This window comes from Oryzias latipes, chromosome 14 (genome assembly GCF_053564925.1).
Source record: "Oryzias latipes strain Hd-rR chromosome 14, Olatipes_Hd-rR_3.1".
Taxonomy (NCBI): domain Eukaryota; kingdom Metazoa; phylum Chordata; class Actinopteri; order Beloniformes; family Adrianichthyidae; genus Oryzias; species Oryzias latipes.
This window is the reverse complement of record NC_136250.1, coordinates 3,023,514-3,036,956: the sequence shown is the minus strand read 5'-3', so window position 1 is coordinate 3,036,956 and position 13,443 is coordinate 3,023,514.

The window sequence follows — 13,443 nt, the reverse complement described above, 5'->3', positions numbered from 1 at the left end:
CTGTAATACCTTAAGCAGAAGGCAAGTTAGTTGAGTTTAAAACAGGTAACCTGTAACAGAAACTAATGTCCACCGCTTTGAGGAACAAATTGAGGACAAAAGCTAAAGAAAGGCTTACAGAACCAAAGCAGCAGCAAGAACACCAATCGACTGACAGAAACGGTCAAAAACATTCAACTCTCGACTGCCAAACCAGGGAGCGACCTGGCTGATTCTGAGTCCAGGCTGGGGTACCGCGGTGCAGCGGAACCGACAGGTGTGCTGCTGCATCAGAGCTCTCAGAGTGGTTTGTTCAAGAGCTGCTTTTGAAAAAATAGAAAAGAATTTGTAACCATTTGTCAGGGAGCTGCAGCCTAAGCACTTATAGAAAGTTTGCATGCAAAGTTCTGCCCAATGTGAACAGTCAGCTGAACTGACTCCATCTTGTTGCATGGGAACATATTAGTTTTAACAAAACTAGGAAAGGAGAAGACAAAAGTGTAACCATACATGGGTAATAAGTAACCAGTGCCGTGTTTAACTGCTAAATTCCTGAGTGGATTTGGTTGGCATCTGGTTGAATTATGTTTTTCTTAGTTAAAAGTGGATCGTTTTTGCTTTCCCTGCTTCTTTGTTAGCTTGATTGTTATGTGTAGGCCTGACTCCTGCTCAGCTGTCCTGCATCTCTGTTGATTTTCTGTCTGCCTATTTAAGGTGTGTTTGTTTCTGTGCTCAGTGTCGGAGCGTATTCTGTTCTTTAATCCTACAAGCTTGTGTTTCCCTCTGGCATTAAAGCCCTTCTTTTGGAATTCCTTCTGGTTCGAGTTGTTCCTGCCTGCGTCTGGGTTTTCTCCTCTACCTGACCGTAACATTGATGGTGCGAAAAACACTTGAGCTTGAAATGAGCATTTAGTCTTCATTATCCCCAGATGATGAGCCTCAATTTAAAGCGACAACAGGTTGATGGATGTTCTCTCATCCAATATTGATTCTGTTCTTTATTGCTAAAATCTAAGTCCTGGGGTTTGTCGTTTTATGTTTGCAGCTGTTATTTTCTTCCAGCGCATGGCTGTGGTCCCTGGGTTTCTCTCTGCATATCGCTCCATCCCACTGTCACCAAAAAAAATTGGAAAACAAAAGCATTTCACCCCATGGTTTCCTGACATGTGGAGCTATGCCAACTCACAGCGACAGACAGATTTCAACTGAAGCTGCAGGATGGCAAACTGCTGGCCTGGAAGTTCAGCAGTTTTTTGTGCAAGATGGCGTCTGTGCTGGAGCACAAGGAAGGGCTCAGTCAACGTCTGATATCTGAGGAAAATTTGAGACGAAAAATATCACTGCTATGTGAACTCTTTTTTTAACAAGCATGTAGTTTCATGTCCAACCATGGATCCAGCATGTCCCAGGCTCAACCTGGCCTCCTTCTTCAGAAGGAGGACCTCTCTAAACCAGGGTTTCCTTTAGAAGGTGAGTTTCCCTCCAGCTCACTGACAGCATCGTGTTCCTACCATAACTAACAGGTGGCAGCTGTCAGAAGAATGATACAAATGTTTTTGAATAAAAGCTTTTTCCTAGTTCAAAGATTGAGCTTTTTCTACTCCTTCCTCAGTGTACCTTTACCTGTCTGAGTCCTCTCTTGTTCATCCATGACTCTGTCCCATTACTCTTTTTATTTTTCTTGCTACTAGTTTTACTTATTGAAAAATGATTTTATGTTGAGCACTTTAAGCTACATCAGTCAGAAAAGTTGAAAAGTTCTGTACAAAGAAAGTTTAATTTGATTTGATTATTCCAGAGACAGAGCTGTGACTATGATGTTCCAGTGTCTTCAGTTTGTCTGCCTCTGTCCTGCTTTCCTACAGTTGCGGTTATTTCCCAGGTCATTATTGTAAACAAGAACACGTTCTTAAAAGCTTACCTGGTTTAATAAATCAAATAGAATTGTCATGAATTGGCAGATTTCTTTTTCCTCTGCAGCCTCTTCTGTTTTTTCTTTTCTTCTGCTGCTGTTCTGCTGTTTTTTTTCTGTTTCACAGAGCTATTTGGAATTTTGGACTTCCAACAAACCAGGAGATTCCTCTTTAACTTTTCTAACTTCCAGATTAACAAAATAATGAAATTAAAGCTGTCATGAATTAGAAATTGTGTTTTGTGCGATTAATTATTACTGGTCTGTGATTAATAAATGTAATCAATCTATTTTTCATCCCACCTAACATTCATTGATTCATCTTCTGCCGTTTTGTCCCTTTCGGGGTCACGGGGCTGCTGGAGCCTATCACGGCCACTTATGGGCGAAGGCATGGGACACCCTGGACAGGTCACCAGTCTGTCACAGGACTCCAACCCAAGAGTTTCTGTGAAAAACTTTCATTATTTATATTTACATTTGTGACAGCGTGGCACACTGTGGCTCAAAACACAAGGAAGAGAGTAGCATTATGAAGTTTTTCATCATAACAGACTTCCAAAAAGATCAGGTCCAAAATGTGCAAACAAAAACTGTAATAACACATTTCTGAGCAATTAAAAAAATATTGACCACAAGCTTCTTAGTATCATAATATCCAACATATAGAAGACATAAGTGCTTTTTAGGTTTCCTCTAACCTGTTTGTTAGTTTGATCATTCTAAAATTCTGGCTTCACAGTCAGTCAAAACCAACTGTGGAAGAGACTGTTGATTATTAGGATTTTATGTTTGTTAGGAAACATACAACCAAATCCTGGCCCTGAGCTGCCAAATTCTCCAACTTCCTCTGTTTTTTAAATCCGCTAATGCTGATATAGTAATAATTTCTGAGACTTTATCGATGAAGACATTAACATACATGGGTACAATGTTTATTGTACGGATAGACCATAAGGAAGGAGAGAGAGTAGCTATTTATGTGAAATCCAGATTTAATGCCTCCCGTGTTTGGTCGCAATCAATCCCCAAACAGAACCTGGAAAGTAGAAACAGGAAAATATTTTTCCAACTATGTTGTTGCCCAAACCTCAGATATTTCAATGAGAAAGCTTTTCATGATGATTTGTCACGAGTTAAGTGTGACAACAGTGACATACTACCACATGTAGAACTTCTGTAGACACTTATTAAAGAAAATATTATCCAAATTGTAAATAAACATGCTCCATTCAGGAAAAGTAAGATTGAGGGCCAAGAAAACCTGTAGTTATCCTCAGAATTGGCAGACGTTATGCATGAATGCAACAGACAAAGCGATAAAGACAAACTTGCAAACCGATTGGTCTGTTTTTGATCAACTTAGAAATAATTCCCCTCCCTCATCAAAAAGGCCAAATCTGAGCCTCAACAATTCAGAAAGCTTTGGAAAGTGTCTTTTTGTGAATAAAACATTTCATGATTTTCCTAATTTTATTCTAAGAGACTGTTCCAGTTTATGACATAAATGAAGCCCTGAACTGTTTTATTGAACACTTTTTATAGCAACCTGTTGATTCTGTATCCACTCCTGCTATAAACCCTGGTGATCCTTTTAATTCTGTGCCCTTTACAGCCTATGACGTGTAAAAAGCACTTCAAGTCCCAGAATTCTTCCATCAAAACCAAAGAAATCCAAACATAAAGGGAAGTGATCCAACAATCTTGACAAATTACAGACCAATGTCAAACCCTAAAATTCTTGAATCTTTTGCGTCTGACCAGTTTTTTAAGTTTCTACAAAATAACAAAACTGTCTCTGAATTTCAATCAGGTTACAGAAAAAGCACAGTGTAAACACAGCTACCATGAAGGTGGTAAACGATACAATATTAAGGGAGACCACATCCCTCTCATCCTGGCTTCCCTTCATCAGCTGCCTGGAAATTTTAGAGTTCATTTAAGATACTTTTATTTTTTTGAAATCTTTAAATAATTGTGTAACTCCTCCATACAATCCCTGAACCCCTCTGAGATTCTCTGTCCTTAGACCCCAAGTCGGTGCCTTAGATCAGCTGATCATCTCTCCTGGAGGTACCACGGTCCAAGAGGAAGCTCAAAGTAGATCTAAAATGACATCGGTCAAAATGTCTCAGAGGCCATTTGAGACATTTCTGCTGCTGACATGGTTATGGATCGTCTCTCACTGAGGTCATAGAAACCCTACAGAAAATGTTTGATCCTTTCCAGAACTCACTTCTTCAGCTAAAGTTTGTTCTCAGGGCTGAGAGTCAAAAATAAAGTTTTTTTCCAATTAAAAAAAACCCTCCTAATATCCCTGTAGTCACTACACTTGAAGAAGATGTTAATAAAGTGGTTCAAGAGTACAAGTACCAAGGTGTAATTGATGACGCCCTCACTTTTAAACTGCTTTTGTATCTGTGCTAGATCATGGTGATCGTTTTTATATGAATGCCTCCTCCTCATGTCCATAAATGCTGGACTGCATTTACCATTCCTCTTTTTGGTTCATAGCCAGCTGCAAGGTGATGACACATCATTGTGAACTGTACAAACGAGTGGGATGACCTTCTCTCTCAACTAGGAGGCTATTGGTACTTTTTTTAAATGAATCTTTGGCTGGGTTACTGCCTCCCTACATCCATACATTAATCAAAAAGAGAAGCCTTTCGTTAGGAAGTTGTGGTGGAGGACCCAAAATGCAGGAGACCAGGCTTGGTGACAGGAAATAAAACATTTAATAAAAGAACTGAAACATGGCAAAACAAAAAGGTGACACAAAAGAGCAGATGACCTGACCAGGATGAACAGAAACCAAGACACTTAAAAAGGCTGTGGGTAATTAACGGAACTGAAGACAGCTGTGGATCATGAACCTGAAACTGGAGTGACAAAATGAAAACCAAAAACATGACCAAGAACAAAACCACAGAATCCTAACACCTTTACACTCACTCTCTACAGTCAAAAAAGGGTTGTTGCTCACTGTCCCATTTGTCTGCACAGAACCTGGAAGAAAGTTTTTGAACATGCAGCTCCTTAGCCTGAAATATCTTACAAAAAGTTGGAGACTGACAGAACTGTCAACGTTAAATGTTTTCAAGGCAAACCTCAAAGAAACTGAGAATTCTACTAAATACTGTAATTGTTTTAACTTGATCACCGATTTCATGATTTTTATGATTCACTGTCTAATGTTTCAGTATTTGCATTTTTATGAAAGTTACACTTTGTTGTTTTTACTGTTCCATTGTTTTCTTGTTTTCTTGTTCGAATGTTTAAATGTGTCTGTGATTTGTGAACTGACTGTGGCTGCCTTTTGGCCAGGACTCTCTTGCAAAATAGGTTTTCAATCCCAATAGGAATTTCCTGGTTAAATAAAGGTCAACAAAATTAATAATAATAATAAATACCAGTCCAACACAATCTGGACTCCGCATCATCTTTTAATTTCATCCTTTAATACCTTTTAATTTTACATAATAGATTGATACAATTAAGAGACAAATTTGTTTGTAATTAATTAATCGCGATCAGCACATATTGTATATATTCTTGGGTTGTCTATTTGTTCATCACTGTTTAAACTGTTCAAACGTCCTCTTGGAGGACTTCTGAAACCAGAACAACCTGAGCAGACTAGGAGGAGCCTGAAAGACCACAAATACTGCAAACGGCGTGAAACTGGTCCCGCTTCAATGAGCTGAGGGCCAGAAGGAAACCCAGAGAGGTGACAGAACAATCCCCGAGTGAAAAGAACGGATAAAAAAACATAATGCTGAGATACAAAGAAAGAAAATGGGAAACACAAACTGAAATACATCCATTCAATTCTATGTATTTTTAAAGCACAAATTCTCAACTTAAACACTAAACATCAATGCAGAGCTTATATGGTTAAAATAATGCAATTCAAACCAAATCGTTCCAATGAAGCTTATTTGTCCTAAATGTATAACAACTATCAATATCCATGACCAACAGGTACAATCACCATAGGGAAAAAAAGCAAAAGGTGACAGTGGGGAGGAAAACTCCCTCCAAAATAGAAGAACATGACGAAACATCCAGCAGAAGCAGACTCAGTGTGACCATCTGCTGAGACGGATGGGGCCTGACAGGACAGGAAAGAGACAAACAAACTGGAGCACCTGTTGAAAGACAAATATGTCGGCTAAAAACTCCAGAAATTAGAGATTAAGACAGACAAACCTGAAAAAACATCTGCTTTATGACAAAAAATAAAGACGTGGAAGCTAAAGCAGGAGCAGAAATATTCAGAGGAGGAGAAGAAAGGTCAAGAAGATAGAAGACAACATTTAATGTCTAAATAAATAAAAATGAGAAAGAAGAGCAGAGAAAGACTGATCTGGAACAGAACATAAAAATAAAAACACGGGTCTGAAGACAAGAATAAATCTGAGTTAGAGTGACACTGAAGTAAACTAGATACTGAAGAGAAGGGAGAAGGAAGAGAAGGAGATCTCAAAAGACATGTAGACCTGAGAGAGCTCATTATGGTGGTGAAACAGAGACGATGCTCTTTCTTTTTGAGAAAGAGGATGAGAAAAAAAGACAATCCCAAGTGAAAAAAGATGAAGATAAAGGGTGACCCGGTCTCTGTGTCTGTGGATAAAGGTATTAAAGGGACTGAGGCAGAAAAAAGCTGAAAGCTGCTGGACACCAGCAGCTTTTATTTTTTTTTGCTCCATCTTATCACCCATTCTTCTCTTCCATCCTCATTCCTCTTTTTTTCTGCTGATAGCCTTTTCTCTTTGATGTCACCTCCTGCTGCCTTCTTCCGTCACCTCTGTGCCTTAACTTAATCCACTTCACCTTCATCCTGGTGCTTCCCTCCTTTTTATCCACATTCCTCAGCTTTTCACCTTTATTCTAGAACCTTTCCCTTAATTCTGAAAAGGCAGGTTTCCTTTGCCCTGCTGTAGCACATATCCCCTGCCATGGGCTGTCCTTCTGATGTCCTCATTCCTGATCTTCCCAAAGAGAACCTCAGCATCTTCATCTCTGCTGCCTCCAGCTCTGCTTCCTGTCTTTTCCTCAGTACCACTGTCTCTAGGCTGAACAACAGTTGGGCCACAGTTTTCTACACCTTTCCTTTTATTTAAGCTGAAACTCTTCTATCACACTGACACTTTCCTCCACCCATTCCAACCTGCCTGCACTGGCTTTTTCACTTCTTTTCCACACTCTCCAAAACTCTGGAGTATTGCCCCTAGATACTTCAAATCCTCCACCTTCTTTATCTCTTCTCCCTGTAACCTCACTCTTCTATCTGGGCTCTTCTCATTCACACACATGTACTCCGTCTTACTGCAGCTAACCTAAATTCCTCTCCCTTCCAGGGCGAACCCTCCACCTCTCTTGATCAATTCCAATGTGTCGAAGTGTCCTTGGGAAAGACACTGAACCCCACCTTGCCTCTAATGCAGTATTTTTCAACCAGTGTGTCGCGGCACAGTAGTGTGCAGTGAGATATGATTAAGTGGGCCGTGGGAAATTACCCATTTTCATTATCTAAAAACATTTTCCATCTCCAGAATATCAGCTCATCCAAACAGGCCCTGATGAAACACTGAGTAGTTAGGAATATGAAATACCATAAAATACTTTTTTCTGTTTGTTTGTTTGATTCTATTAAAGACACTTTGATCAGAATGACGGTACCGTGATTTAGCTGCAGCTTCAGCTTTATTTTTTAAAAGTCCCAACCCTGTCTCCACCAATCATTCTTGGAGGCTTAATCACATGTCATCAGTCTGACCAATCAGAAGTGGTTAAAGTCTTTACTTCCTTGTTCTGATTCTGCTCATAAAGTCTCTCAGTTCTAACAAAAATACCAGCTAAAGCTCGTCTTTAGCGGTGTAGCTTTCCACAGAATCCGGTGTCAGACCGTGGAAAAAGTAAACAAACAATGAAGCTCAGAGACGCGAGTCTGTCTTCCATCTGCTGCCGTTTTAGCACTACATCTCCCATAATGCATTGGGTTAAAGTGACAGCATCTCAGCGTAAAATTACTTTTCCCTGTTAAACGTCTTAACCCACAGCGAACACACATCAAACAGTTTTGAAATCTTCTTGATGAGATCAGAGGTCAACAGTTTAGTTCTCATTCAAGGTTTGTGTTTCTTAACAGCCAAACATCCCAGAGTTTGGTCCAAGTCATCTTTACAACTGAAACACTTTTCTCATAACGTCTGGATTATTTTATATATTAAACTTAAGAAGAAGTAATAACAACATTTAAGAAACAGGATTAAGGTGAAGTGGTCATTATATGCAGAATGGACACATTTGGTTCATTTGAAGTGAACCAGAGTTCGTTTCCGCCGATAATCCAGAACTAATTTTCAGTCTGAATCCACCCAAGATGACCCTGGTCTGGGATCAGAAACTGCTCTCACCCGTCTTTGGAGGTGGTCTCAGTTTGTTTCCAATTCGGTTCGAGATTCCTCAGTCTGAAAACAATCCTTTCCCAGAGTGGAACAACTGAACCAAAACAGCCACCGTAGCCAATGTAAACAGAGTAAGAATGTAGTAACACATGAGCCATGTCGTGTTATCAAATGGAAAAGAAGGGTCCACTTGGTTTACTTGTTAGAACGTTTGTTTCAACACGGATGATATCACTTCTTACATGTTTTTCTGTGTCTCGTTATGCGGCACATGCTCAAGACATTATCCTAAAAGCTACCATGTAGTTTCCTTAACAGAATTCTCTTTAAACAATGTCCTAACACCACAATGGGAGACACAGCAACTCACTGAAATGTGGTCGGATGAATGCAGGCAAATTAAAACAACTTTTAACGTGACACACGTAGCTTTTCACTGTTTTCCCGACAATCTATATGTCACAGATACTTGTCAGCGTACCATCACAACGACGTCTCCTTATCATTGCAGTTGCTAGCATCCTCTGAGTTAAAGCACACATGACACGTCTCATTGCCAGTAACCGCCTTGCAGCATGAACCGCCGTACCAAAGTAACAGGTAAAATGTGTTGATCCCGACGTTCAAAACTGATAATCCAAATAAAAAGTTTTGATAAATTAACTGTCCTGATAAGAACTGCAAAGCGCAGCATCTTAGTCTTGCTCTTATTGTTTTGACTCGCCCTCGTGGGTCCTGGCCAATGACTGCTGAGATCTTTAGTCACATGGTTTTGTTTACAAGCTTTGGTCTGTAACAGAATGGGCCGCTTGATGCCAGTCTGAACATGCAAGTTTTTTTTTTCCGGTTCTGGGTTACAGCACGGACTGGCTCACGGCTGAAACTGGGAGTGATGGAGAGTCTGTGGAACACCAAGTGGAATCATTTCTCACCTCTAAAGGGATTTCCCTGGATCTAAATACCATCGAGACCTGCCACCCGCTTCCCAGGAGAAAGGAGACGGATAAACCAGCGATCCTCATCAGGTTTGTGAATCAAAAACATAAGCTAGCTCTGATGATTAAAAGGAAGAATCTGAAGGGATCTGCTGCTTATCTGAACGACCATCTGACCAAAAGGAATGCTGAAATCGCCAAACATGCCAGGCTTCTCAGGAAGCGTAAGCAGATTGAGAACACTTGGGTTAAAGGCTGCAGGATTTACGTCAAACCATTTGGTCCACCGGACCGGTCCAAGGTTCTGGTTGTGAACAACATGAAGGACTTTGAGAAGTGTCTAATCACGGTCGTCTGAACCAACATGCAGTAATAAATCAAAGAGCCAAATAATTTCAAGAAATATGACGCCTGGATTCATCGCTATCTCCAAAAGTCTGAAGTGACCTTATTCTCAGCAAAGCTCTGACCTGCAGACAACTTGACCTCGTAGCTGATATTAGCTGAAGAAGGATATGGACCTGAATCTAATGTCTGCAGATGTAACATCGAAGAGAACTATAAACTCTGTTTGTACCCAGAAGAACGGCTGTTGATCAGCAGAAGATGGAATACCAACATTGGTCATTCGACAGATTATGGACCCTTTTTTATTCTATTTAATTTCACAGCATTACCTAAATACACTGATCAAAAATATAAACGCAACACTTTTGTTATTGCTCCCATTTTTTATGGTATGAACTCAAAGATGTGAAACATTTTCCACATACACAAAATAACCAGTTCTCTAAAATATTGATCACAAATCTGTCTAAATCTGTGATAGTGAGCACTTCTCCTTTGCCATGACAATCCATCCCACCTCGCAGGTGTGCCATATTAAGATGCTGCTCACTATCACAGATTTAGACAGATTTGTGATCAATATTTTAGAGAACTGGTTATTTTGTGTATGTGGAAAATGTTTCACATCTTTGAGTTCATACCATAAAAAATGGGAGCAATAACAAAAGTGTTGCGTTTATATTTTTGGTCAGTGTATATAAAAATAATAATAATAATAATAAAAAGCTTAATCAATTCTTGAAAATGGTTAAATTGATTGACTTCTAATGATATTACTTCACTTGCTCCAAAAATTAAAAAATTGATTCATGATTTTTTCTAATGTAATTTGCACATATTTTAACTTTGATACTTGATCATTATTGCTATGAAGATTTTGAAACAGTGTTGTGTCTATTTTACTGATATAGTATTAATTTTTAATCATATAAATGACTGTTATAAGTAACATAATCTGCATATATTTTGAATAACTGATCTACGTTTGCCATGTTGATTTCTAAAATTTAAATAAAAAAAATAAAAAAAAATTACATAAAAATTAAGTAATTCATCTTTGTCATGTGCTTTATTGATACCTAATGATCGGATAATGATAATGATAAATAATGTAATAAAATGGTTACGGTAGAACAGGGGTGGGATTATATAAATTCGCTTCCTTCCACTCCCTTTCAAGCAATATTTATTATATGTCTAATTATCCTAAGTTTGAAAGGTCATTGTATGAATGTATAACCGATGATTTTATTGTTTTGTGTATTGTTCTTTTTTGAATGCTTGAAATAAACCATTTTAAATCAAATTAAATCAAGGTTCTGGACTCGATCCGGAACAAATTAAGCGGACTCGATATGGAACAAACACTCTGAGAGTGATAGTGTGTAACACTGCAACAGACTGGCGAATTGGCCGGGGTATCACCCGTCTTTACCTAACAGTAGCTTGGATAGGCTCCAGCTACCCTGTAACCCAAACAGGGATTAGGCAGGTTTGGAAAAGGGATGGTTGGATGAAAAGAGCAAAGACTTGATGGAAGGTTGTGTGTTTTTCTAAAACATTCTTCTGTTCTTCGGCTGCATAAGGTTTGTCCCTTGAATGTTTACTGGGGCCTGGTAAAACTGACTATAGTTTTGAAGGGAATTTTCATCCTCTGCTAAGGATTCTGAATGGTTGTAGGGGGTGGGGGCATAGGTTTGTTCAAGCTTGCAATAATGAGAGCATGAGTCGCACAGACGTATGCTTTCGAAGCTACAGGCTAGAAGGGGAGTAATTACCCTGAGCAGTGTAGCTGCTGGGGAATATGTGTGCTAAAGTAAAACATCCGAGAAAAGAATGGAAACGGCCAAATGGTGCATGATAATAAAGCGAGGAGATGGAGCACATTTGGAGCAACAAGGCTTTTATGCTGGAGCCTCTCTGCGGTGCCAGCAGCTCCGCCGCTCTCTCACAACCCTTGTTGGCGTTCCTGTTTGTGGGCAGAATTTGCCTGTGAGGAACTGAAGCACCGTTGGCAAATTCTTCATGCAGATGGTTCCCCCGTCTCCCTGTTCACTGGATTATCACTTCTGCCAAGAGCTGTTGTTTCTTCTGACTAAGACTGAATTATTGATGAGGGAATCACTTTGATCAGCATGAGCATTCGCTCTGCGTTTGGCACATTTACTAGTCTGTTCTTCTATCTCTGACCTTGCATAGAAAAACTGTTGATGAAACTGTGTATATATTTTAATCACATTTAATTTAAGGGAGTGTGTGTTGCTGCAGTTTGCCTACAATGCTTAATTTGCACATTCATTCTCTTCGTTGCTTTGGGTTAAGTGTATTATGCAGATTTGATTTCATTGAAATCTACCAGCTGAAAGTAATGCTGTGAGACTTCCCTCAAGTTTCTGCAAATTAAAATCATTTGTGTGTGGAGACTTAGACTTTCTGGTCAGTCCTGAATGCTTAGAGAAAAACATTTCAGCTCAAACTAACGTGTCGTTCGGGTTTCAGAAGACTGGCAGTAAACTGAAAGTGTGCAGCCATCAAGACAGGCGAGTAATTGCAATAGAACCACACGGTCATGAGGTTTTTGACTACACGATCAGTGACTCAGTATTAAATTAGCAGTTTTTGAGAGAAATAAAAGTACCCGGTAATTGATTACATTTTTGTACATTAAAAATTGATTAATGAATACAGTTTTTGCAAAACAAAAGTTAAGTAATTCCACACACTGCCTGTTAAGAGCGAGCTTGAGAGTTTCAACCAAAAACAAAAAACACAAAAAAACCATTGAGTTGGGACACATTTCCTTTTAAATGATGGATAGTTTCATTTTTTCAGAGGGATTTGTTATTTGAGAAAAGACGACAATTAGACTGGAACCTGTATAATTTAAGAATAGGAGAGAGAAAATTCCCCCAGTATAACAGCCCGTCACTTTATACAGCAATTACTAACAAATATGTGAACTCAGACAGAACCAGATTGAAATCAGGAGCGTCCATATCAAAACATTTTTCTGAATAAATCTGAAATGATGTACAGTGCTGCAAGGTGGAAAAAGAGCTGCTAGTTTAGCCTGTTTTGTTCAATCTTAAAATAGGCCACACATCTTAAGTGTCCTTCATCATTGACGTCAGACATTTTCACTGTTTCGTTGAAGCTTGGTGAGGTTGTTCCTCTTACATTTATTTTGTCTGCCAATGTTGTGACAGCTCCAGCTACATCAACTTGTACTGTCCTTTTTGTCTTTGGTGGTGCGAGGACAGAGTAGCTTAATGCAGGGCAATAAACCAAGCTTTAATGGGACAATAAAGTCATTGCATGAACCTGCGATAAAGGAATGTCCTAAAGGACACATTCTAAGTAAATGAAGATTTCTTCTTTGTTCTACAACAACTTGCTTGTTCTTGACTCATGCATTTGGACTGACCCATGTGAAATGTTTCATGTAACCCTTGTGCTATCCTAGGCACTTTAATGTTGGGAGTTGGGTCATCTAGACCCACTAGACAGCACACTGAACCTTTTTTCTTCAATAAATTTGTGATCTTCACTGATGTCCATGGATTACATGAAATCTTTCCACCTTTATCCACCTTTGTCATGGTAGGGAGAACACGTCAATGTAAGGGTGGGGTCATCTAAGATAGCACAAGGGGTTAATCACTCAAACTATTTGTGCAAAGGTGATATGGTACCTGTGCACGAGTGGATCCAGACAGTGCAAGCCCCAGCCCAGCCAGGAGAGCAGCCCCACCCGCCGCACCTGTAGGGCCCAACTAAGGGCCCTGCCCCTGGAGAGCACCCCCAGCCCCAGATAAGCATCCCACCGCCACCCAGGAATTCTTCGCCCCAACCCGAC